Source organism: Mesocricetus auratus, unplaced genomic scaffold, assembly GCF_017639785.1.
Source record: "Mesocricetus auratus isolate SY011 unplaced genomic scaffold, BCM_Maur_2.0 Super-Scaffold_15014, whole genome shotgun sequence".
NCBI classification, from domain to species: Eukaryota; Metazoa; Chordata; class Mammalia; order Rodentia; family Cricetidae; genus Mesocricetus; species Mesocricetus auratus.
The window spans coordinates 66,445,389-66,468,621 of record NW_024429186.1 but is presented as its reverse complement, the minus strand read 5'-3'; the positions used below and the strand labels follow the sequence as shown (position 1 = coordinate 66,468,621).

Below are 23,233 nucleotides of genomic sequence, written 5' to 3'. Positions count from 1 at the left end.
GTTCAGGAGACTTCTTGGTCTCTTGGAAAACTAGGGAAATGAGCACCGTTCTGGGCTTGACTTTGTCCCTGTTGGGAATAGCTCAGTTCCTGGCTTTGGAAATCTCAGGCAAATAATTGATTTTTAATACACACTTAGGAGCCCGCGCTATATGCTCCAGAGTCTGGCTGTCCCAGGGTGGTTGCTAGCGCGCCAGACTCTGGCTGGCTTCTCCCGAAGCTCCCGGGAGGTTCGGCTGCGGTGTTGCGATGGTCTGCCCTGTGCCTCGGGGCTCGGACCGACTTTGGAAGGCGAGTCAGGGATGGGTACCGAGTAGAGAGGCAGGGGTCTGCCATCCATCGTTGTGGTCTCGGGTTGGTTACTAGCCGCGGAATGTGGACCGATACTGCAGAAGTAGCTGAGGCCGCTGGGCGGCTAGGTTTGTGGGTGTGGGCCTCGGCTGGGATGATCATCAGCCCCTGTCTCCCTGCCTAGGGAGCCGCGCTGCCGGCGAGCCGCAACGCGAGGGCGCTCTAGCCCAGGACACCGTTGCGGCGTGGGGAACCGGCCTCAAGAGCTGAGGCCGAGTGGGTGCCCGTGCTTCTGAGACTCCCTTGATCGCTCCTCCGCTTCCTAGAAGTTGTTAGTCTTTGTTTGCCGGGTGCAGTTTCAGATAGCAGCACTCACCCGGTGGATGGTAAAACTGATTTTTACAATAGCCCTCTATCACTTCAGTCCGCTTCTGCATTTCTGCCCAAGCCTCCTGTCTTTTGGTAGGAGTTAGCCTCCGGGTAGGAATTTCCTGAACGCTAGTAACAGCCTGGAGTCGGAGAGACAAAAGCCGGACTGGGGAGCACATTACAGCAGAAGCACGGAGATTTGCTAGGAATTATCTTCCTTTTGGAAGAACTGGACGGAGACACAGAGGGATGTTCCCACCTCCCTTTTACAACAGTCATGTTAGGTGTTACGTCTCCACACGGCTACATCCCATCCCTTTAAGCAAAACTTAAAATAGGCCAAAATCCAGAGACGGTGATCGGAGGAGTTACTTAAAATCATAACAAGTGATTCAGAATTCTGTGTGCGAGGCTGCCAGGAGAGTTGGAAAGCCCCACACCTTTCCCGGGCCTGTGGTCTATAGCATTTAACTGTCTTTGGCATTATGGAAAAGCCACACGGGGCAAAGAGCATATAGCTCTCATGGAGTGATTTGTAACTTCTGGTGGGTATGAAAGAGCATGTTCAATGACTACAGTGTGGATATTCATTTTCGACTAGATTGAATTGTCCTATATTGCTAGCATCCTGTAGTTGAAACAGCCACCTTCGTTTTCATTTTTCCCCTTCATCTCCTCTTATTGCTTTATTCTTTGTATGCTTTAAGGGGCAATGGTATCTCCCAGCATATGCCGATTTTGTTTGTTTGTTTGTTTGTTTGTTTTAATTCCTTTGAAGAGAAAGACTGAAAACTGTAATGGGGTTACAGAGAATTGTGTCTCTGTTGGTTCTTTCATTTTCTCATGACTCTGAAATTTAATGACCTAATCATTGTTGTTTGAAGTTAAATTATCTGTTAAATTAGCCCTAAACAATAACTGATGATATTTTCCTTTTGGGTCTGGTTTCCCCTGAATTCTTGGCCCTACATGGGTATGACAGGAGTCAAGGATTTTTTTTTTCGGATTGTGCACTATTATGAGACTAACCAGACTCAAGGCTTATGTGCAGTGATGTTATGGATGGGATTTTTTTCAAGCTATTTGGGCTTTATAAATTGGAAATTCTTTTTAGAACATGTGCTTGAGCATGGATGTGAATGAGCACCTCTGTAGATGAAAAATACGAACACAATTCTCATTACTGTCTGAAGGCCAATCCTGAAAAAGGGATACACACCCTTGGCGGTTAATAATTTCTCACAAAGAAAATTTAACTGTAGGGAAACCTGCGACATCATTTTAGATGTAAATTCTAGGCATCTAAAGTATAGCTACCTCTTTGAGTCTGACTTATGTTCACTTTACATTTATGATAAGAAACAGTCTTGAAATAGTACAGATTTCCCCCCTTATTTCTCCTATAAAGCTTATGTAGGCTTAGGAGGAGGACTTTCATGGGATTTTGAGAGATCAACACCCTTTTCCTTCACTATAAAAGGTAGCTAAAGAATTTTTAAACCAATAGTATTCAAGTATCTGAGAAAACTTTGAAAATAAGAAGTACTATTGTGTTTGTCATATTAAAATGTTCTGAATGAATAATTAGAGACTGGGATGAAGGCTGAGAAATTCAGAACAAGAATAAGGTGGTAATTTTATTATTTAATAATACTTTGATAATTTCTATAATTAATGATGTGATTTTAAAGGTTGGCAAAGCTTTCCTGAAAAAAAAAAAAGGGTACTCTGCCGACCTTATCAAAAATGTTCTGGAAACAATTAAGTAGAATCAGATAAAATTGACAGCAGGTATTACTTGTTTCTTTATTTATCTATTTTTTTCTGAAAATAAATACTGTTAATTACGCATGGCAAACTCTGATTGCAGGTTGGAAGACTAAAATTGATCGTTTCTGCATCAATAGTGTTATGTATTGCTACATTGATTTGTGTTTATTTATGCAGAGCTTTCAGCTATTTGCTTCCATATCTTCCAGGGTCCCTCTTTATTTTTATCACACATTGCTTTTAATGAAAGAGTTTATTGTAGCAAGCAAAACATATGTAACCGGTCCATCTTAGGTACACCTCAAAAGTGTACTTAAATTCTGGGAGTGTGAGCAAGTTATAAAATTGTTTATTCGTGCTTGCCTGTTAGCAATTAGAAACTTGCTTCTGCTTAAAACCTCATGCTGTTTGAAAGCTTCCATTCCTTTCTTCACACATTGCATCAATGTGTTTCGATAAGGTAGAAAGCATTATTTAGTGATCTTAGATTTAATAGAATGAAACTCATGAATAAGATATAATTTTTCAATTGGCATGGCTGGGTTAGCCTCATGAAAATAGACTAGCCACAAGGTTTTTAGCAGTGCTTTTTTATGAAAAATCAAGAAGGAATAATTTAAATATAGATGTTGGACATTTATTTTAAACATGCTAACTCATAAATATCCAGGGGTCTTTATGCATAAGAAGCCATTATGGATTCTCATATATTAAATAATGGCACACACATATATTCTATTAGTGTGCATGTGTTATTGCATGGTTTGAAGATAGCCATGCCACTTACACTGATGCAGCACATGGATAGTATATACCAGGAGTCCTCTCAGCACAAAATAGGAAAACCTGATTCAGTGTGTTCCTGATAAGTACAAGGCAGGAGTAAGGGATGAGGATATCCATATTTGTGGTTCTCTGTTGCCATGCCAAAATATTGAAAAATTGCTTGAAGAATTAAAAAAAATGACCTACCTTATTGAGGTCTATTTAGTATTTAATCTGCAGGACTTTTCTCAGTCCTTCCTCTTTAAGAGTTGGGAGTACAACTACCAAAAGCATACAGAAATTTTATTTTTCTTATTCATTTGTTATACCCTTCGTGAATGCAAGGTACACAGAAAACAAATTTGTCCTAGATATCTTTTGAGACCAAAGAGTCCTTGGGAAATGGAATGGGAATTCCTTTTTCCTCAGCAGTTGTCCATGGTAAGAGGGCCAAAGGGAGAAGGTGGGCCATTCTTGGTTCTAAAGTTTTGCAGAAAGTGGAAAGGGAAAGACAGCAGAGAGCTACTTTTATTTGTTTCATTTTTCCTTTCCTTGTCTAGTCTTTGAAGCTAGGGAGTGAAGTGGCTGTTGCGGAGCCAAATGCTGTAAGCACTCTAAGGACGCTGAGGTTCCTTGCATCCCATGTTGAGCAGGACTTACCAGCCGATGCACTCATGAACTCCTCCCCTAGTCTTTCACGCATGCACCAGCTAGTCCTCACGTGCGTGGTGTAGTGGACAGTGTTGACTTGAATTGCTCTCTGGATGCGAGCCTTTCCTGTGAATGAACCCGAAAACACTCGACAGGTCGTGAATAATCGTTTTAATGAGTGTGCAAAGTGTGCGACGGGGTGCACCGAGTTGTCGGGTTAAACAAACAACTTGTACTCTGACCAAATCGGATTGTTAAAGTGCAAAATGATGTCAGTACCATTCCCACTGCCTTTCGGAAATCCACAGATCTGACACGCGGGAGTCCAATTTTCCCCATTAAAGAAAAATAACAATATTTTTCAACTGTGTGATCTTCTTTAATATTAGCCAGAGCCAAACAAAACCTCATTTGAGAATCACAGTTGTTTCTAACTGAAAAAGAAAAACAAAAAGAAGGAGATACAAGGGGGAGAAATAAGCACACATGAGGATTTCTGAGGGAGAACTTGTACTTCATATTTCACACATCCTTGGTGATCAATAGTGTAGAAACTCTTCCTTCTGTTGCCTATATGCAAACGATCGGGACTGTAGTTTATTCCCACACTAATACCGAGTGTGTACACCTGTGAAGGCTTTTCTGTTGAAAAATTATCTCATATTTAATGTCTGCATATTAATCAGTATGAATGTTTGGAGGAAAGTAATAAAAAGGAATGCTAATGGGCCCCATCTAAAACAAAGACAGAGATCAGAGGTTCTCCAGAATCACACTCCAGTCAAAAACAGTTTTGTTTCTCTGCCATTCTTGACAAGATCCACTTAAAGTCACCTTCATGGACTCACTTGTTCTTTTTTGAAATATTAAATAAGAAAAAAAAGTAAGCATCAAAATGTTTTTAAGAAGCAAAGTTCTTGGCACATTTCTTCCAAAATAAAAAGTTAGCAGAGCAGAGATATGTGTAAGATATTTCTTTCCCTTGCCAATACCTTAGATATATTCATATATCATATGTAATTTCTCTACCCCATAATGTTGTATGGAGATGAAGTTTGATGTTTGTATTGGATTCAAGGTTATGCATTTCTTTATTGAAGATGGCAAGCTTGTCATAGCCCACCGTTTTTATAGTTATCAGTTTGTAACATTTCAATCAGTATGGAAAAATGAAATGTTAAAAGTGTAATACTTAAGAAGACATAAATAAGAAGCTCCAATTTGTTCACTTAACCCCTAAGTTGTTAGCTACATATCTATATGCCTGTTTTTCCAACCATCTATGTCACATATGTTTATTTATAACTAATAGCAACTGTGTGACCTAATTGACCTAAAACAGAGAGCTGAAATACTTGACAAAGTAAGCAATTCTTAGCTAACTCACTATACTTTTGTTATTATAGTTACTGGTTTTTACACATGTGTCATTTTGGCCTGACCTGGATAAAATAAAGATTCTAAAATTCTGCTTCCATAATTAATTTTTCAAAAGATAAACAGGGGTTTGGTGATTTTGCCTCATTCATAGCAAACTTCTGTACCAGACTGCCAATTCAGAATCTCCTTTGTTTTCAAATGAAATTTAACAAAAATTGACAATATTTGGACTGTAGTTATCTTCTCTGTGTGCTGCCCAACTGAAAGAATCTTAGGATCCACTGAAAGAATGTATCCATTTTTTTAGATGAACAAACAGCAAAGCTAGAGGGTGCGCCTGTTTTTATGTGTGTATGTGTGGTTAAAGAACTATACTATCAAAACATTAATTATATTTGAAAGAGCAGGAACTTGTAGAGAGAATTGCAATGTTGAGTTTACGTTCCAGAGTTTGCCTGAGAGGAATGAAGTCATCTCCTTGTCTTACATGATACTTCCTTTTCAGAGAACCACTTAAGAGAGCAAAAAGATGACAAGGGCTGATTTGCAGGGAAGAGATCTCATATGCTAGGATGGTCCTGAACACAGAGAATCCATGTGAAAAATCTGATGACATGAGGGTCATTCATGGGATCTTTGTTCTATACTCAATTTTTTAAAAAATGTTTAACAAATATCACAGATGAATTTGGGAAAGAGAGTGGCTGGGTGACTAAAAAATACCAGTTACCAGATTCTTGACTCCAAACTCCTAGTTATTTCACAGCTGCAAAATTTAGTATCCAAAATTTAGATTATCTCCCTTCCAAATCCTACATCAGTATGAATCATCCTGATCATTTATAGTTTTTGGCTTAATTACTAGTTTTTAGCTTTAAATTACCAATAAACTAATTAATCTGACTAATCTTCTTAAACTTCTGGTGAATAGTATAATAGCTAAAACAACAACAAAAATGCAACAATAATGCTAAATAAACTATTATTAATAACAGTATAAGTAACAGTAGCAGAAGTAACCTTAAAATAATTTTAAGGCCAACAGGAAGAAAACAGAACCTATTTTAACCTGCAATTTGTGTTTCGTAGCTGCACTTGGGAATTCCTCCAGTTTCATGTGTTGCTGATTAACTAAATGATTCTTGTCCTGCTAAACTAAAGTTTCTAAAGAAAGACTCCCTTGGTCTACTGTAGTAGAAAGGCCCTTGTAAATGTCATTGAGTACTTTTGTATTCATGCTCCATCATGGCTATAGACATGTCCTCCTCAAGATGCCATTCTTAAAGCGGCCAGCTTAGGAGGGAAACTGGAACAGAGGTACACATATCAAGGTTTCTTGAGTACAGAGCTGGAGCACCTGCTGCCTAGATTGCTTCTGGTTAGTAGGCAAGTCACCATATTGTTTTAAAAAGCTAAGGAAGTTGAGAATGGCAGGGTTTTCAGTTTCCAGTGAATATAGGAATAGACAGATGTAAAGACAGTGAGGCTAAGGGAAAGGATTTATTGGTGGTAGACTTCCGTGGTAATAGTCAAGCTAGGAAAACAAAACCATTTCTTCAGGTACAAGAGATGCTTCTATGAAGTGTATACGTGATAGATGGCTACTAGATCCTGGGCCTAGATGGGAAGAATCTGTCAGTAGTTCTCTACCTGTAGTAAAGTCTCTCAGTCTAGCATTCTCCTTGCCTCCTGAACACCTATCCCCATTTTGCCCCCACAAAAGGGAAGGGAAATAAAGATAATAAGACTTAGAAGTTATGGAGTTAGACTTGAGGTTTGTCAGGCAGATGTTTAGCCCTGAAACAGGTGGTGTGTAATTCCCTGCTTTTGTGAGGAAGATAGAGAAGCTGGTTAGGAAAGGAAGGGCAGTTGTAGGAGAGAAGAACAGAGACTAAGTCAGAAATTCCTTGTCAGTTCAGTACTTCTGGCCACATGAAGAGAGATCTTAGCAACCAGATAGTTTGGGATAAGAGGTGGGTAACCTTACTGCACTGATGTGGCCCCAGACCCAGAACGCAGAACCTGCACTCTTGAAAAGGTAAAAAAAAAATGTACCTATCAGTATCCAGTGTGTGCTCTGGAAACTGTGTGCTCAGTTCTCACCCACCTTGGTAAGACTGCAGCGGGAGGTGGCTCTGGCTTTACATAGGTATTGATCTATACTTCAGTGGCACCCCAGCATTTCTTCATGCTTGGAGTTGAATAGCTCTCACTAAGTTCACCCCAATCTTCTGCAAACATACTTCTGCCAAACTTAAAATCAAAAGAGGAGCATCCCATATTCAACTTAATTGTAAACAAAATAATATTTTAAGGAAGATATTCTGTTTGTGTGATTCTTGTTTGAATTATTTCTTTTATTAAGAAACAAACTACCATTTATTTCAGTAAGAAAATTAAGGGAAGTCAGCATCACTTGAAAACATGACTCCCAATTCTGTCCCATGCATTCCCAAAATATGGCTTTGGGGAAATTTATTTTCTAATCCTTTGTATTTTATTTTATATGACTGAGACCTTCAGAGCCAATACAGACAAAAACAGCCAAGAGAAACTACATTTAGTGATTCTGTAGTGATGAAATTTGATGTAAATAAAAGCTGAAAGCAATTATTTCCCAGTATTTATAGCTATGCAGAAACTCTTGGGCCTGTGAAATTTAAAAACCCATTTAATTAAGATAATAATTTCTGTAGCCTAATATTTGAATAAATCTTTAGCCAACAGAAACTATATATTTATATGCTTTTTCATGTACAACATGTATGTCAAGCTGATGTATCAATAATATTTGTTCTATGAAAACTAAAAATCAAATAAATATTAGCATTTCAGTACAAGTAATTGAGATTTACTTGAAATCTGCAGGTACTGAAGGAAATCACTGAAGATGCCTGTTTGTATTGAGAGCAAATAAAGACTTTCTTTCTATATTGGGATATGGAGGAGTGAGGAATTAGAATTTCCTGTAATGAAGTGTCTCTTTTAGCCAGCAAGCCAATACATACAAATATCATCCATTATCCACAGTCTATTCAATGAAAGGAACATACGTTTTCACAAGCAGAAGTAAGTCCACGTGAAAAGGAACACAAATGATGCTAACAGTTTTTCTCAACACAATTTTTTTTTCAGGGAAGATTGCAATCAGCTCTGTTGAACTAGTAGCAAAAGCAAACAACTGGGCTATGTTGTGGGGATTTAGTGGACTCGTGGGCTGAATGTTTGTGGAGAACAGCATTACTGTGAGTGAGGTTATGCAATTCTTTCACTCTTGAAGACAACTGAGTCTCAGTGGTGTCTATGTGCGAGCATTTTAGTTACTGCTAACTACAGTAGAATAGGAAAGATTTTCACGACTCAAGAGTATATGGAAACATCTATCTATCCTCGAATGTTTATTGTATTTTATTCCCGTTTCTAAAACATACTCTTCATTAGGCTGTGACTTGCAGTCCTGGCTTCACAGCCCGCAGCCAGCTTTCAGCGAAGTGTGGTTCCGTGTATCAGTGCAGTTAAAGACAAAAGGATGACCAGGAAAACCCAACTTCTCACCCTATCAATGGAATTCTCATTGGCAGACAGAATAGGAAAAGGGAAGCTCCGAAATAGGGTCCTAGGAATACAGTAATTTTCCTTAGGTGAGCTTTGGAAAGACACTAAGTGAAATACTGTTTAGGCGTTGGTGTTAATCGCGCAGCTTACATACAAATGTGCCGGAAATCATGCTCTGTGCAAATGAAAATGAAGGAATTTTATGCATATTCTAATTCTCCCTCTTTGGCTGCTATTTTGGAGGAAAAGATTTCTTTTGCTGATGGTGGGACTTTTTTTGTTCTGCACAGGAAATGTGTAAATGAACACATCACCCCCCCCACACACACGTCCCGTTTTTCCTTCCCACTTTCCTCCTCCACTCCCCCCCCCCTTTGTCAACAACCACTACATAGTTAGGGTACGCAGTTAGGCCGCTGATCCCTGACTGCTTTCCATTTCCAGGATTAGAGGGAACAGGTTCACAGCCAGGCCCCGGATTTATTGCTTCTCTGGATCTTCAGGCCCTTGGGAATCAAAGTAAAGTTTCTATGGCACGGAGGAAAAGGGTAAGGAGGCCCAACTTTGTCTGGAATCTCTGCTAGCTTTAGACCTACCAGAGCTTAGAGAAATAAACAATGAGGTAGAGATGTCCTGACCCATCAGCGTCAAGAGGAAACACTCCTCCCCAGACCTTTGCGGGGGTGGGGGGGCAAGGACTAGAAAGGGTGGTGAATTTTCATTATACTGCGACTAGCAGTATAATTATAATATATATATTCTACTTTCTATTCCCATTTTGATAAACCAATGTTCCAATGATGCTTATTGTGGGGGTTCTTGAGGTCTTTCCGGCGGACTTTGTGTTAACTCCTGGGCTGGCCTAGTGAGGGCTGTGTGGAGACCGCGCAGGCGGGGGAGAGAGTGTTGCGCAGAGAGGAAAAGGACGGCTCCCTCTATCCCCTCTTGGGCTGGGCAGGCTTCTCAGAACTAATTCGGGGTAGGGCGGGGCAAGGGAAAACGCCAACAGACTTGAGTTTTTCCGTTTCCACTCTCTGGATAAACAAAACCTTGGAAACAATCTTATTCTTCCCAGTTGAGATTAAAAAGCGCGGCGCTGCTGCGCTCTGCGGTGCTCCGGGAAGGAGAGCAGGGACACGTCGGCAGGACCCGGCCTCTGCGCTCCCCTCGCGGCAGCTGGGATGCTTCCAGGCCGGTTGGCGCTCGGCTGCCCGGGCCAATCATCTCCCCGTCCCATCTCCCCGAGCTCGGACGCGGCTCGCCAGCGCGGCTGGCGGTTGCCTGTGAAGGAAATGCCCAGAGAGGCTCGGCACCGAGGAGCGGCCGGCAAAGACCAGAGGAGTCAGTCTGCTGTAGGCCCCTGGCCTGTAGACCTCCCGCCCTCTAGCCAGTCGCCTAGCGGGTCCCCACCTCCTCCGCAGTCCCTCACTGGACCCCCAGCAAGCTCCTTCCCTGGTCTGGGGGTTCGCTCCCCGCTCTCCTTTCACGCCAGTCACGTGGTAGAAGGATGGCTCCGACGCTAGGTGACATCTCCCTCCTGCCTGGTGATGTCTTAACCTTTCTCTTTATTTTCATTTCTCTTTAAACGCCTTCACTTCTTAAATTTGGAGGCAGAAGGAGCTAAGGGCCGAAAGAAAAGGCCCAATGAAAAGGAAATCATTTCTGGCTTTTCAGACATTTCCACTTGCCCCTTTCCGCACCGCTGGCACAGAGTCACACCAGAAACTGGGGTTGGGACCTCTCCCTCCAGGGCCTAGACTAGTGTCTGTCTGCACTTAGCAGTGGTGCAGTAAATGGCACTGTCACTGGATAAAGCATGGCTTTCTTAGGCTTGGATCCCCTCAGGTCAGCTGACTTTGGCATTGGATAATTTTTTTCCTTCTAATCGACTAAAAGGCAAATAAACACGTATGTTTTAGATTGGTGTTATTTATCTAGTTGAGCTCCACCCCCTTGTGGGGGGTGGTAAAGTTGAAGAAAATATTTTTTCGTGGTCTGATTCATATATATGAGGTAACTACTGTGACTTGTAGAGCATAGAAGTTAATCCTTTTACGTTTTATTGTCTTAAAAAAACTTTAGTTTTTTAATAAAAGGTAAAGACCTTGCAAACGAAGTTAATCCCTTGTAGAAAACTACAAGATTTCTTACATTCCCCTGCTACTTTATTATAATTGAACACTTTTTAAAAACCTGATTCGTTTCTTTGTTGCTGAGTCTTCTGAACCATTCAACAATTCTTATCCTTTACAAATTTTTTCTTTTTCTAAATGTCATAAACATTTTTTTTTTACGATCAAGGCAAACCATGTTAGGTTTGTCAGACTCAATTTAGTCAGTCTGTATATATTGAATACACATTCGAGTGAGTATCATGAACTATTCCCTAGGGAATTTTATGTCCCACTCTCATTGATTGTAAAATAGTGAAATTATATAACCAATGAGCTAATAACCATGAAAGTAATTTGAAAGGTTATAATTGCTAATCAAATGTAAAGCATATTTATTAGCATCATTATTAAAAGGTGCCAGAGGGATACAGATAAAACCTGTTCCTCTCCTCTGGGAACTTACAGTCTAGTTGGGCATAAATAATGAAATGTAAATTGATAGAAAGAGCTGCGAAGCAATGGTGTCTGGCATATTGGAGACAGTCAGAAAATGATTGCCTCATATTAATTTGTAGTTGTGCCATTCTTTCAACAGAAACACAGTATTCTACGTAAAGGGTAGAGGAAGGACAATTAGGAAGACTTTCATCGGGAGGATGGATTTGTCTTCCATAAGTCACATTGAGACTGGAAGCACACAAGCTTGTCTGTGTGTGAGGGCTGAAGAGGAAGGCTAAAGACTGATGGAGGCGTGGGAAACCTCACAGAACCATCACAACCGAGACGTACCTTACACAACTTAAAAAATGTGTGCACGCGTGTGGGCATGTGCATGTGATTGCCAGCATCCGAGGAAGCCAGAGGTGTCAGATCCCTCTGAAGTTGGGGTTACAAGCAGCTGTGAGTCACCTACAAACAACAGGGGCGCTGAGAACCTAACAAGGGTTCTCTGGAGGAGCAGAATTTTTTTTTCTTAGCTGCTGGGCCATTTCTTCAGGCCCTTGCTACTTACTTTTAAATCATTCTAGCTTAAGACCTAATGCAGAGAATATATGAACAAGATAAGGTTTTGGTGGAATTCTGGAACATGAAGTTGGTAGAAAAAGAGTTATCATTACAATGGTCACTGAGTCTCTTAACTCCAGTTGGTATACATTGGAATACACAGAGACCTGCAGCACCCTAGAATCGCTATCATGTGCCCAGTGGTGATGGAGATGATAAGTATTCATGAGTGCTGAGAAATCTTGAGATGTCAACATCACCAGCAAGGCTCAAGATGTATTTTACATGTTTGAGGTGATTTTCAACCATGAATGAGTTGCCGTTCTACTGTATCGACCTTCTCTAGTCCTGGTTTTACCTAGAGAAAATTTTAGTTATAGCAACTACTGTGGGGGGAGCATCGCTAGCATCTTGTAGGTGGAGTTGTGGTATGTTACTAAACACCCTATGATTCATAGGTCAGTCCCCTACAATCTCAAATTCTTCTGTCCACCTTGTCAGTGGAACCCAGGCTAAATGATCTTCAGGCCTGGGATATTTTGGACAGCTCCACTACAAGTCTTTGGACCTAAACTTTATTATGGTAATATTTTCAATTGAAAAAATACTATTTGGCATGCTAATAAATACATATTAGAAGAAGGCAGCACCTTTGATTTTCCTCGAAGCCTTGGGAGGGGGAATTAGAAGGGTATCTGCTTGGATTTTCTACCTTTTTTTAACAGCAGCTGAGGTAGACATCATCTTTAGGGACTTGTCATTTGAATGCTATTTGTTAAATTAATAAAATGTGTCTTTGGAGTTGCTTAGCAACTTAAAGAAAGCTTTTTAAAAAGTTCATTTGTTTGTTTAAAACCAGGGTAGGTTGCATATTATTAGCTACATTGCATAAATCAACAAAGAAATGTACACCAAAAATGGAAGAAGACATTTTAACACATTTTAAGCACTCCGTGTCTGGCAATTAAAGCACTCAATTGTCTGTTAGATTTTCAGTCAAGTATTTCACAAACATTATTTATGTATGGAGCTTCAGTGTAATGTTGAGGATACAAGAAAACCAAAGGAGAGAAGTTAAACAGCTTTGTCATAAAATATTGGTTTGTATTAACCTTTTTTCTTCAGAAATTTTATCTGCCAAGGACTTTTATTGGACACTAATTACACTCTTTCTAAAAAGAGTTTCTCCAGCACCCTTCAGTGTTTGCATTCTTTAATCACACTTTATTGCATCTACCTAATCTATATCTTTTTCACATTGCTAAGGCTTCCTAACAGCTTTAAAAGCCAATCTGGAACATTATCACTGTTTGTATCCATATGAAAATATTGCCAAAGATGTTTTATTTCTAAAATGTAATGGACCATTTAAAATTTTCTTACTTATTAATGAAACATGAACTTTAAAGCATGGTGAGATATGTCTAAATCTCTTGAATCACCTTTTCTAAAAGTTATTTTTGTAAATTGCTTTAACATTGGCTCATCAGTCACTTTGAAAGGAAGTTATCCTTGATTAACAGTTGGCTGAAACCCTGCTCCACAGATGTGTAGCAGGAGTACAGGTGCAACCTATGAAACAAGACAGGTAACTTTCAGGATCTAAGTTATCTTTTTGAATGCTGAAAAATGAAAAAGGATTTGAATGGACGGGTCTTCATCTTTGTGTATGAATTTATATCATTGTTATGGACAAAAACCCCAAATACTCCACTGAAATAATAATCTGTAAATACAGCATTTCCAATAACGTCAAATTAAGCAAGACAGTAAGTTTGATGGCTACTTCAGCTTCCTTTTTGATTTTCTGGTTTTAGAAAATCACAGTCATAATTTCAGTTACATAACTGAAATAGAATCTTGTTATGATAAGTTCCTAGGAGTCAGAAGTCAAATCCTTTCTCTCATAATTTGACTATATAAGGCTACTGAGATGATCTCTGAGAAGAACACTTCTTGGATTATTATAGTCAAGTTTGAGATTACTTTTTGAAGTTTATTGTTATTTTATGAGTTCTAGGAAACTATTGTCTATTGTTCACTTTTTATACACACACAATTAAGTTTTGGTGTTTTTTTAAATCCACTAACTAAAAGTTGTCTAAATGTGTATCATTTGGACTGGCATCCCAATCTGTACGTAGTAGTGGATATACAAGTAAATTTTTGTTCTTGCCTTCCCCCTATTCATTCAACCAGATAGTAGTTATCTCTCACTTAAAGTATTTCTTAATTTTTTTCTTTTGGAATATATATACATTTCTCATTTTTATTTCTTATGATTTCTTCAGTTTTTTTCTAATGATCAGAAACTGGAAAAAAATCACATGATACCTTGGGCTAGCTGGTGAGTTTGGTTTACTGTAACTTGATCATTTACAACAGAATAACTGAATTTTTAGAACCTGTATCTTATTTCCCTAAGATTCATTCTCTCTCTATTTCTCATGATACATTGCTACATTCTGTTTAACAAATACTATTTCATTCATGGAATTAATTTAATTGATAAGAAATAATATTGAAATGTGTGAAATAAATATAACTTCAGAAAAACATGGGCAGCTCCTGTGTGCAATTAAACATAAGATTTAAGGAAACTTACCCATTAAATTTAATGATTAAATAAATTGAAGGGATTTAATCATCAGATTTATGAAGTCAAGTTTCTTATGTTTGTTATGTGTAAAGAAACAACTTACTTCCATGAGAAATTAATATACTCCAAATACAGTATTATTACACCTTTAAAATAATTTTTTGCTTGTGAAATCTTGTTTTTATTAAGAACCTTTGCCATTTCTGTACTTATCATCTATTTTCTTGTTCTTCTTATACTATTATTTTTCAGAACTTCGTACAAGGAAGACTGGCATGATCATCTACTTCACATCAGAGGGTGTCTAACTGCCAGGGTACTGACACCAAGCAGAAATTTCCAAGTTTAAAGAGTCACTCCATGGACTCATGACATGTCCCTGGAGAAAATTGCTTCATCATTCTGCAGACTAAATAAAAAGTGATCCCCATCAGTACCCCCAGTTTCAGAACAATTAGAACTAGAATAACATAGAACTGTATGATTGTTCAGATGTCTTCCATGCCTGAATTCTTGGTTATCTTCCTATCTTCTAGTTTCACAAATAAAAATAATATAATAAATGAATAAAGCAATTTTGGTCTCAGTGAATAAATTGAGGCTTGGCTGAATCAGTTCAAACCTGGAGAACTCTCTGGACGAATTCATCTTATCATTGCATTTGCTGCCTCCTGACAATACAGGTTTCGTGTTTGGGTCAATACTTTTCTTTGCTTTTGACTAGTTGGAAAAGAGAAAAAAAGGTGGGGTTTTCTCTTGTAGCACACACAATTAAAGACATAGCTCTTTCACTCATAGGGAGCACAGGGCGTAGCACTATTGTTTTCCTATGCTGCCTGCAAGCTTGTATAACCTTCTGAGCACTCTTCTTTCCTGACCAACAGTTCTTGCTTGGGACATGGCTTAGAACGATTATGAAACAACTCCTTTCATAGGAGGGATTTGTAGAGGTTTCTTCTACCAACCAAGATGTATGTGATTAAATAATTGACTAGGGCTGGGCATGTAGCACAGTGCTAAACTGTCCCCAAAGTGGATATGGTCCTAGGTTCAGTCCTTGGTACCTATGATTCATTCAAGAGCACACTGTTTCTATCCTAAGTGAGAAGAAGCAGCTGCTACTATTTATCTTCATTCCTCACAAATAAGCAAGATATTTTAGAGTGCTTTACATTATCCTGCAATTAATTTTTAATTTTTTGAGACTCAATAATATATATATATTTCTGGCTTGACTACAACTCACTAAATGGTCACAAAGTCTAAAAGTCTCTGCCTCCCTGGTGCTGTGATTAAAGGCGTGTAGCACCACATGTTTTTCAGTTCTTCTGGCTTTCTACAGAAAGCTATCAGCAAAATAAATCAAAATAAAAACACACATGATACTGTTCTTTGATTGCTGAAATTCAACATCAACACAAAATACATCAAGCACAAACCTGTGCAAATTATCTTTGGAGAACAGGTTAATTCTTCAGCTACAAGATTTGAATTAAGTTAATTGGATACATTAGCATACCAGCAGAAAAATAGTAGCCACAGAAGTAGAAAAATGAAAATCAGAAGCCACATAGAAAAACTTACTCAAGCATGGCTCAAAGATGGAGGATGGTCTTCATTTTGTTAGACTTCAGTCCCAGTGACAATCCTAGTTGAAGTGTGAATCAATATTATTAGGTGATTTAAGTTTGTTGCTAATAACTGTTCAAATCATAAATGATAAATATATTCAAGCTCATTTTATCCAAGCAGTATTCTTGATTACACTAACTACAAAAATTAATATAGTTGTAGTTACCATTAAGTGAGTAATGTTCCATGTTTTCAGTGAAGTTTGTTCATAGAAGTTGTTTGTTATAAACGAACAATTTCATTTCTAAATCAAAATATATCGACTATAGTAAAATAAGTTTTTACTATGCATCTACATTTTATGTGGGTGGGGGATAATATTCTGGTGTGTCAATAAAAATCATTGTAAAGTTTCCAGTGGGACAGGCTGATCCAAAATTGTGTATGTCAGGTCCAGCAGTTTTTGTCCTCCTTTGATAGAGGACATTCAAAACGCACATGTTCACATGTGTGAAGGAGAGTACTTGAAGTAAATTACCAGTGTGCAAATGGTAATCTGATGGGACTAAGTATTTCCTGTAATGCAATATTGTGCATTTAAAATATGGGCACGAAAAGAGGGCCACCTAAATGCTGGATTTGCTGTTTAGCAGCTTACTAGCTGTGAGAACATCTTAACAAGGACAGGCATCAACAACTTCATCTGTAAATGAGAATGCTATATGCAAATTTTCACACTGGAAATTAAATTATTAAAATTACACAAACTACCTAGCATTATGCAGAGTGTTTACTAGCATCTACAAGTTAAACCAACTGTGAGATATCATTTCAGCTCAGTTAAAGAGCCTTCTATTAAAAGGTATGACATAAGAAATTCTAGTAAGGAGTAGAGAAAGGAGAACTTTTGCAGACTAGGAATTCATTGGTGAATGAGTGGTTAAGACAGTGTACATCCTTGCACACATACATATGAATATTTTTGCTCTACATAATGAAAATTCTGTTATTTACAATAGAAGAATTCAGGTCAAATGCCAGACACTAAAGAAAAAATACTGCATTTTCTCACCCACATGTTGCAGCTAAAATGTTGATCTAATGAAAGTAGACTATTTGACCTCCAGAGACTGGGAAGGGAAGGAAACGGGAAGAGGATATGTTCATGGAGACTATTGGACTGCAGAACAATTTCTAAGATGCAATAGAACCAAAATGTAACAAGAATTAATTAATCAAATGCTTTGAAAGACCCAGTAGATGGATCTGGGATGTTCTTAACACAAAGAAATGATAAACGTAGAGGTAATGGATGTGCCACTTGCTGTGATTTGATTACCACATACTATACACATGTATAGAAAGCCATACTGTGCACTATAAGCTAACTACCTACAAGTCAAAAAAGCCAAAAAATAAATGAATAAATTTATTCACTTAAGTATTTAAGTAAAGATAGAGTCACAATAAGATGGTAGAAATTTAGGATATGATTGCAGAAGCAAGACATTGGCAGGTAACTACTAAATACTTTAGACCACATAGTTTCTAGAAATTCTTGCCTGATCTTTGCTCTCCATTCAATGACCTCTTTTGCTTTATTCTGCAATTCTGAATGCAAATTTCATCTCATGAATCCTTGTTATTCATAATACTGGCAGAATATATTAATGAATAAGTATTTTTACATATTTCCCCACAACCTTACATGTTTAATCCTACCAGAACAAATGGAGGGTGGGAGAGGTCTGCATTCAGCCCTATTCAATCCTTTAGGGACCTAGGAGTGCCTCTGCCATCTTCAGGACCATGCAAAATTTGCATAACGCATACTGGAAAGAGTGCAGCAAGTATGCTCAGGATTCTCTGAAATAATATTTAATTCTGTAACTCTACAGTAATTCACTTTGTCAACTTTAACTGTAGGGAAAGCAACAGCATGCTGTTCACTTAGGTATTTAGTACAGAAAATAAGTGCATGATATTTCTGTTTTGCCACTCAAATGTGAGTGGTCAATTACTAATGTAAAAAAAATTAAAATCTTATTTAATTTTATGGAGGTGTATAGCTCCTGTGAGAAAGCACTTGTCCATAGGGACTGGAGTTTAGATAGGCTAACTGTGCCTGTGGTAAGTTTTTGTTTTACACGAATGCTCTTGCTAACTTTTTGAGGAGCCTTTAGCCTACTTCATTTCAACTTAAAGCTCATATATGTGAAAGAGATTATATCCTCAAATCAAATGAGCATTTCCTTGCTTTTATCCTCTCATGTCATTATCCCAGTGTTCTTTTATTCTAGTTGTTATTGATAATGCACTTTCAGATTTAGCATGGAGATTAACTGTAAAACAAGTAAATAGCAAATTGTCTTGTTGGGATGAACTATATAAATCAGTACTTTAAGAGTTTTTTTTCTGTGCTTAGCTGCTGTTTCTAAGTGACTAAAAACTCAAAAAGAAGTGGATTGACAACTTCAGATTTAAGATTTTTTTCTGTGAAAAATTGTTGTGATGATAAACTTTACACACAGTGTAAGCTTTGCTATGATATTCCAAAATATGACTTTTTAATGTTCCACTTTGCCAGTGAAAGACTTTCTAGTATTAAAATCCACTGAGCAATATATTTGAAGTTTTTATCCAAATTAAAGACTTCTTTTAAAGTTTCCATGGTAGCGTTTGTTCATCATGGACAAGTAAGCAAAGTCAAATATCTTGCTTATTGTATACTTTGCAGGATAAATGGTATGTGATGCAGCGCTTATTTCAGGGATACCAATGCTCCACTGACTGACTGCATCTACTCACTTTCTTTTCACCAAGAGTATTTTAAATTGTATTGATATTATTTTGTAAGAATTAACTTTTATACTTACTTTCTTCTTACATGAACATGTAAAAATAGCATTATGTTTTAATTTTTGTATCTTGTTTTTAGTTCATATCTTTTAAATCAGTGTCCCCTTGGTGATTATTTTTTTCTTCACTGTGTGGCCAAGATCGAGGGAAAGGGAAAGGCAACCAGCTGGTGGAGCAAGGGTCATTTTCACAACATTCCATTAATACGCAAAGCTAAGTAGAAAAGCAGAGTCACTACTTTGCCTGGGATTGAGAGGGATAGATGGGTGGATCAATGGGGTATAGGGATGACATAAAAACACAGTCCCTCCAAAAACAAGATGCCTGGGATGGAAGACTTTGCTTAAATTCAAGAGGAATCAGAAGATCCGTAGCAGTTTGGGAAAGGCAGAACTATTGGGCATGAGTAGAGGAGGGCCATCCATAGCGTTGTGATGGTGGTGGTAATGGTGTTTGACATTGGGCAATGGGGCTGCCCTTCCCTTGGGGGGATCTTCTCAGTCACTCCTAACTTTGACAGGAAAGTGACAACTTGCAACACTCAAGAGTTTAGTAACTGGTCTATGCTCCAGGAAGGGACTAGAGGCACTAATAAAATTTTACCACTCAAGGAGATGACAACACTGCTGATGAGCTTTCTGAAAGAATGCAGTGGTCCACAGAAACAGCTGACCTGAGCCAGTGGGAACTCAGGAACCCCCAGTCTGACAGCTGGGGAACCAAACTAGGCCTCCTGAATGTGGGTGTCAACTAGGAGGACTGGATAATCTATGGGGCCTCTGGCAATGGAACCAGGATGTATTCCTAGTGCACAAAGAGACTTTGGGAGCCCATTTCCCATGGAGGGATACTCTCTTAGCTTAGATACACGGGGAGTGCCTAGGCCCTGTCCCAAATGACTTGGCAGATTCTGATGATCCCTCAAGGAAGGCCTCACCCTCCTTGGGAAGTGAATGGGGCATGGGATGGGGGTGTCGGTGGGGGCATGGGAGGATGGAAGGGAGAGGGAACTGGGATTGATATGTAAAATAAGATTTAATTTCTAATTTAAATAAAATAAAAAGAATGCAGTAGTCCTTTGCCCCTTCATAGCAGTTTGCTTTCACTTTATATTTGATGCATGTCAGCTTCTTTTTCATGGAATTAATGGAGATCATTTTGGCCTTAAAGGGTTCATTCTCAGGAGCCTGGAGGTGAATACTTGGTCCTCCTATCCCTCTGCTGGTTCTCAGCCGATTACATCACAGCAATAGTTCTTATCTGGCTGCATCTTGACAATGATGGGTAGCAGTCATCACTTTCCTCAACATTGCCTATTAGGGTCTGGTTGCCCTCCTTCACGACAGTGTTTTTGTCCTCACTCAGGCAGACAGGCGTTGCCTTCTTACATTCTTCACTTCCTCTTGAGCTGACAACTTGCTCACTTTCCTGTTATTGAACAACTTGATGACACCAAGAGACAGTCCTGTCAGAAGTCATGTTTCAGAGGTGAAAGGGAGAATAGGAGAGCCACAGAAGACCTGAATGAATCTGTCTTCTACCTATGTTTAATCAAATGAAATGTTTCTGATATTCATTGCAAGGTATTCTTAAGTGTCTATTTAGTTATGAGGTAAAGGTAAAGACTGATATTTTTTAAGGCAGGGTCTCATGTAGCTTAGGGCAGCATTGAGCTCCCTGTGTAGTCCAGGATGGATTTGAACTCCTAATCCTATTCTCTACCTCTCAAGAGTTGTCTTAGAAGCATGTGCCATCATCTTGGTTTAACAACCACATCCCTAGTTGATTATATGTTATGCCCATAATTGTTTTTGTTTTAATTTACAGTTTGTATATGAAGTACCTATCTTCTAGATACTTTGTGTATTTTAGAATTTGTCATACAGCTGTGTTTGCAAATTAAAGAAGGTTAAAGTGCAAGAAGCATCATAATTTTGATTTTTGAATCAGCCTAATGCCTACCTCTATTAAACAATCATCAAAAAGTAAGTAATCTCAAATGCATCAGCTCTATAATTGTTAACATATAATATTAAATTGAAGAAATGTGTCAGAGAAAAAAAGAATATTTCAGTAGGTAGAAATCAGAATCAGTACAGTGGCACATACAGTGTTAGTCTCTAGGGGCTGAGGCTAGCCTGGTTACATAGTAAGAACCTGTTTGTCAACACAGATAAGTAAGTAAATATGCAAAGTAGAATTGGGGTGGAGGTTTACTCTGGAGGCAAAGTCAGATTGATCTCTGAGGCTGAGGTCCGTATGGTCTGCATTGCAAGTTGTAAGATAGCCAATACTACATAATGAGACCCTGTGTCAAAAAACAATAAAATGTAGAAATAATCATTTTTACTAGTTCATTATGTCAAAACACATGAAGAACTCATATAAGAAGAATTATTTTTGACATTATACATTATAAACTTTTAAAATTGTCAATCACTATGTACATATTTTTAATTTTTTATGTTAAATAAATAATTTTCTTGGCATTAAAAACAATAATCTGTGAAGAAGTAGAGTCATTTAATGAGAAAACAGTTTGAAATCTTTTAACCTTTGAACTCCCCCTACATTTTTCATTTTCAAGTACAATAGTGACTGTGAACCTGATAATGTTAAAGTTTACAGTCTATGTGGCTGTGCACATCACTAAACAGCCACATAAGAAACTGTTACATTAATTACCACATTTTCGCCGGGCGCTGGTGGCGCACGCCTTTAATCCCAGCACTGGGGAGGCAGAGGCAGGCGAATCTCTGTGAGTTCGAGGCCAGGCTGGACTGACAGCCTCCAAAAACAATACAGAGAAACCCTGTCTCGAAAAACCAAAAAAAAATTACATTTTCTGTTTGCAATTTCCTGTAAGGTATTGCATATGGACAGAATATACGTGCTCAAGTCAAATGGTTTTATACCTGTTGTTTTATATCGTAATTGTCATTGCAAAAAACCTACATTTTCATTCCTAAATTTCTTTATATTACAGGACATAGTTATTTTAGCCTCAGGTTTTATGCATTTTGACAATAAGTTGTTAAGCATAACACATTTTGTATTTGAAATTGAATGCAATGTAAATGCTAACTAAAGTTTATTGGCAAATCATTTAAGATTTTATGTAAACTGACTTGAAGTCGTTTCTTCCAAAAACAGTTGTTAAATTTCTGCATGTTTCCTTCATGTTGGATTTTGAATTTAACATCTGACATGTTTTCTCAACTACTGGCTCATAATGAAAACATGTAGGTACTCCGGGGAATGTGTTAAAAGCAAAACTCTATGATCCTTGAAAGGTAAATGACAGCACTGAGATTGTCACATCTGGATGAGAAATGTTTCATCTGTTTATCTAACTAAACAAACACAAATAGAGATAATTAGGATAACAATTCATATTTTCACAAACAGCTTATGACTTTGATTAGGTCACACTCTAACTTTTGATTTTTTGTAGCTACAAATGAGTTGACCTTCAGCATAATGCTTTTGAAAGATCACAGCAAACCCATTATTTTGTGTTTTGACGTTTAAAGATAAAAAAATTTCTTGGCTTTAAGCAACCGTGCGTATTACCTAGTTGACTATACATACACATACAAGCATGTAACCATGTACATTATAGCATGCTTAATTGTTCAACTAAATTTACCTCACCATAGTTTGTTCTCCTTAGAATTGAGCGATCATACTTTAGTATTGTTAACCTACAGATTTGAGAAACCCAGTTACATACTCAAAAGTAAAACAAGTCTCCTAGTTAGCTTACAGTTGTTTATATTGAAGATAAGCTTTTAGTACCACAGTAAGGTGCTGATTGTGTATGTACGTGTGTGGATATATAGTGTGTATGTGTTTGCGTGCACGCGTATATGAAGTGCACATATTAATGCTACAGCAACTATGTGGAGGTAACACTGGGCCTTAGTCCTCACCTTCCTCCTTTTTTGAAACAGGGACTTTTCCTGGTTCATGGCTGCTTACATTGGTTGGAGAAGGAGTGTCTGGAGATTTTCCTCTGGCCTTCCATTTTCTCACAGGAGTCCTGAGATTAGAAATGCTTGCACTATGTACGTAGCATGTCTGACTTTGTGTGGATTTGGGAGAGTTGAACTCAGGTCAGACTTAAATGGAATGCTCTTTTACCCATTGAATCATCACTCCAATCACTGTCTATTGATTTTTAAATCGAGCTTTACTTGTAGATTAGCTGCTTAAAGAAAAAAAAAGTTTCAATGTAAGTTAGTTCTTTTAGAAATAGTAGCATATTATTTTCAACTTTAAAAGAAAACTATTGTTGGTACCCC

The 23,233-nt window shown here is 38.1% G+C and overlaps 1 long non-coding RNA gene across 3 annotated transcripts; it reads left to right on the top strand.

Annotated features, from left to right (window-relative positions):
* The first annotated feature begins 1,210 nt into the window (after window positions 1-1,210).
* LOC106021625 lies at window positions 1,211-15,073 on the top strand. Of its 3 annotated transcripts, none has more exons than XR_005876350.1 (3): window positions 1,211-9,328; window positions 14,191-14,246; window positions 14,751-15,073. It is a non-coding gene; the product is annotated as an uncharacterized LOC106021625 (long non-coding RNA). The 3 variants fall into 3 exon arrangements; XR_005876349.1 differs by lacking the exon at window positions 14,191-14,246 and adding an exon at window positions 9,856-12,482; XR_005876348.1 differs by lacking the exons at window positions 1,211-9,328; window positions 14,191-14,246 and adding an exon at window positions 9,335-12,482.
* The last annotated feature ends 8,160 nt before the right edge of the window (window positions 15,074-23,233 follow it).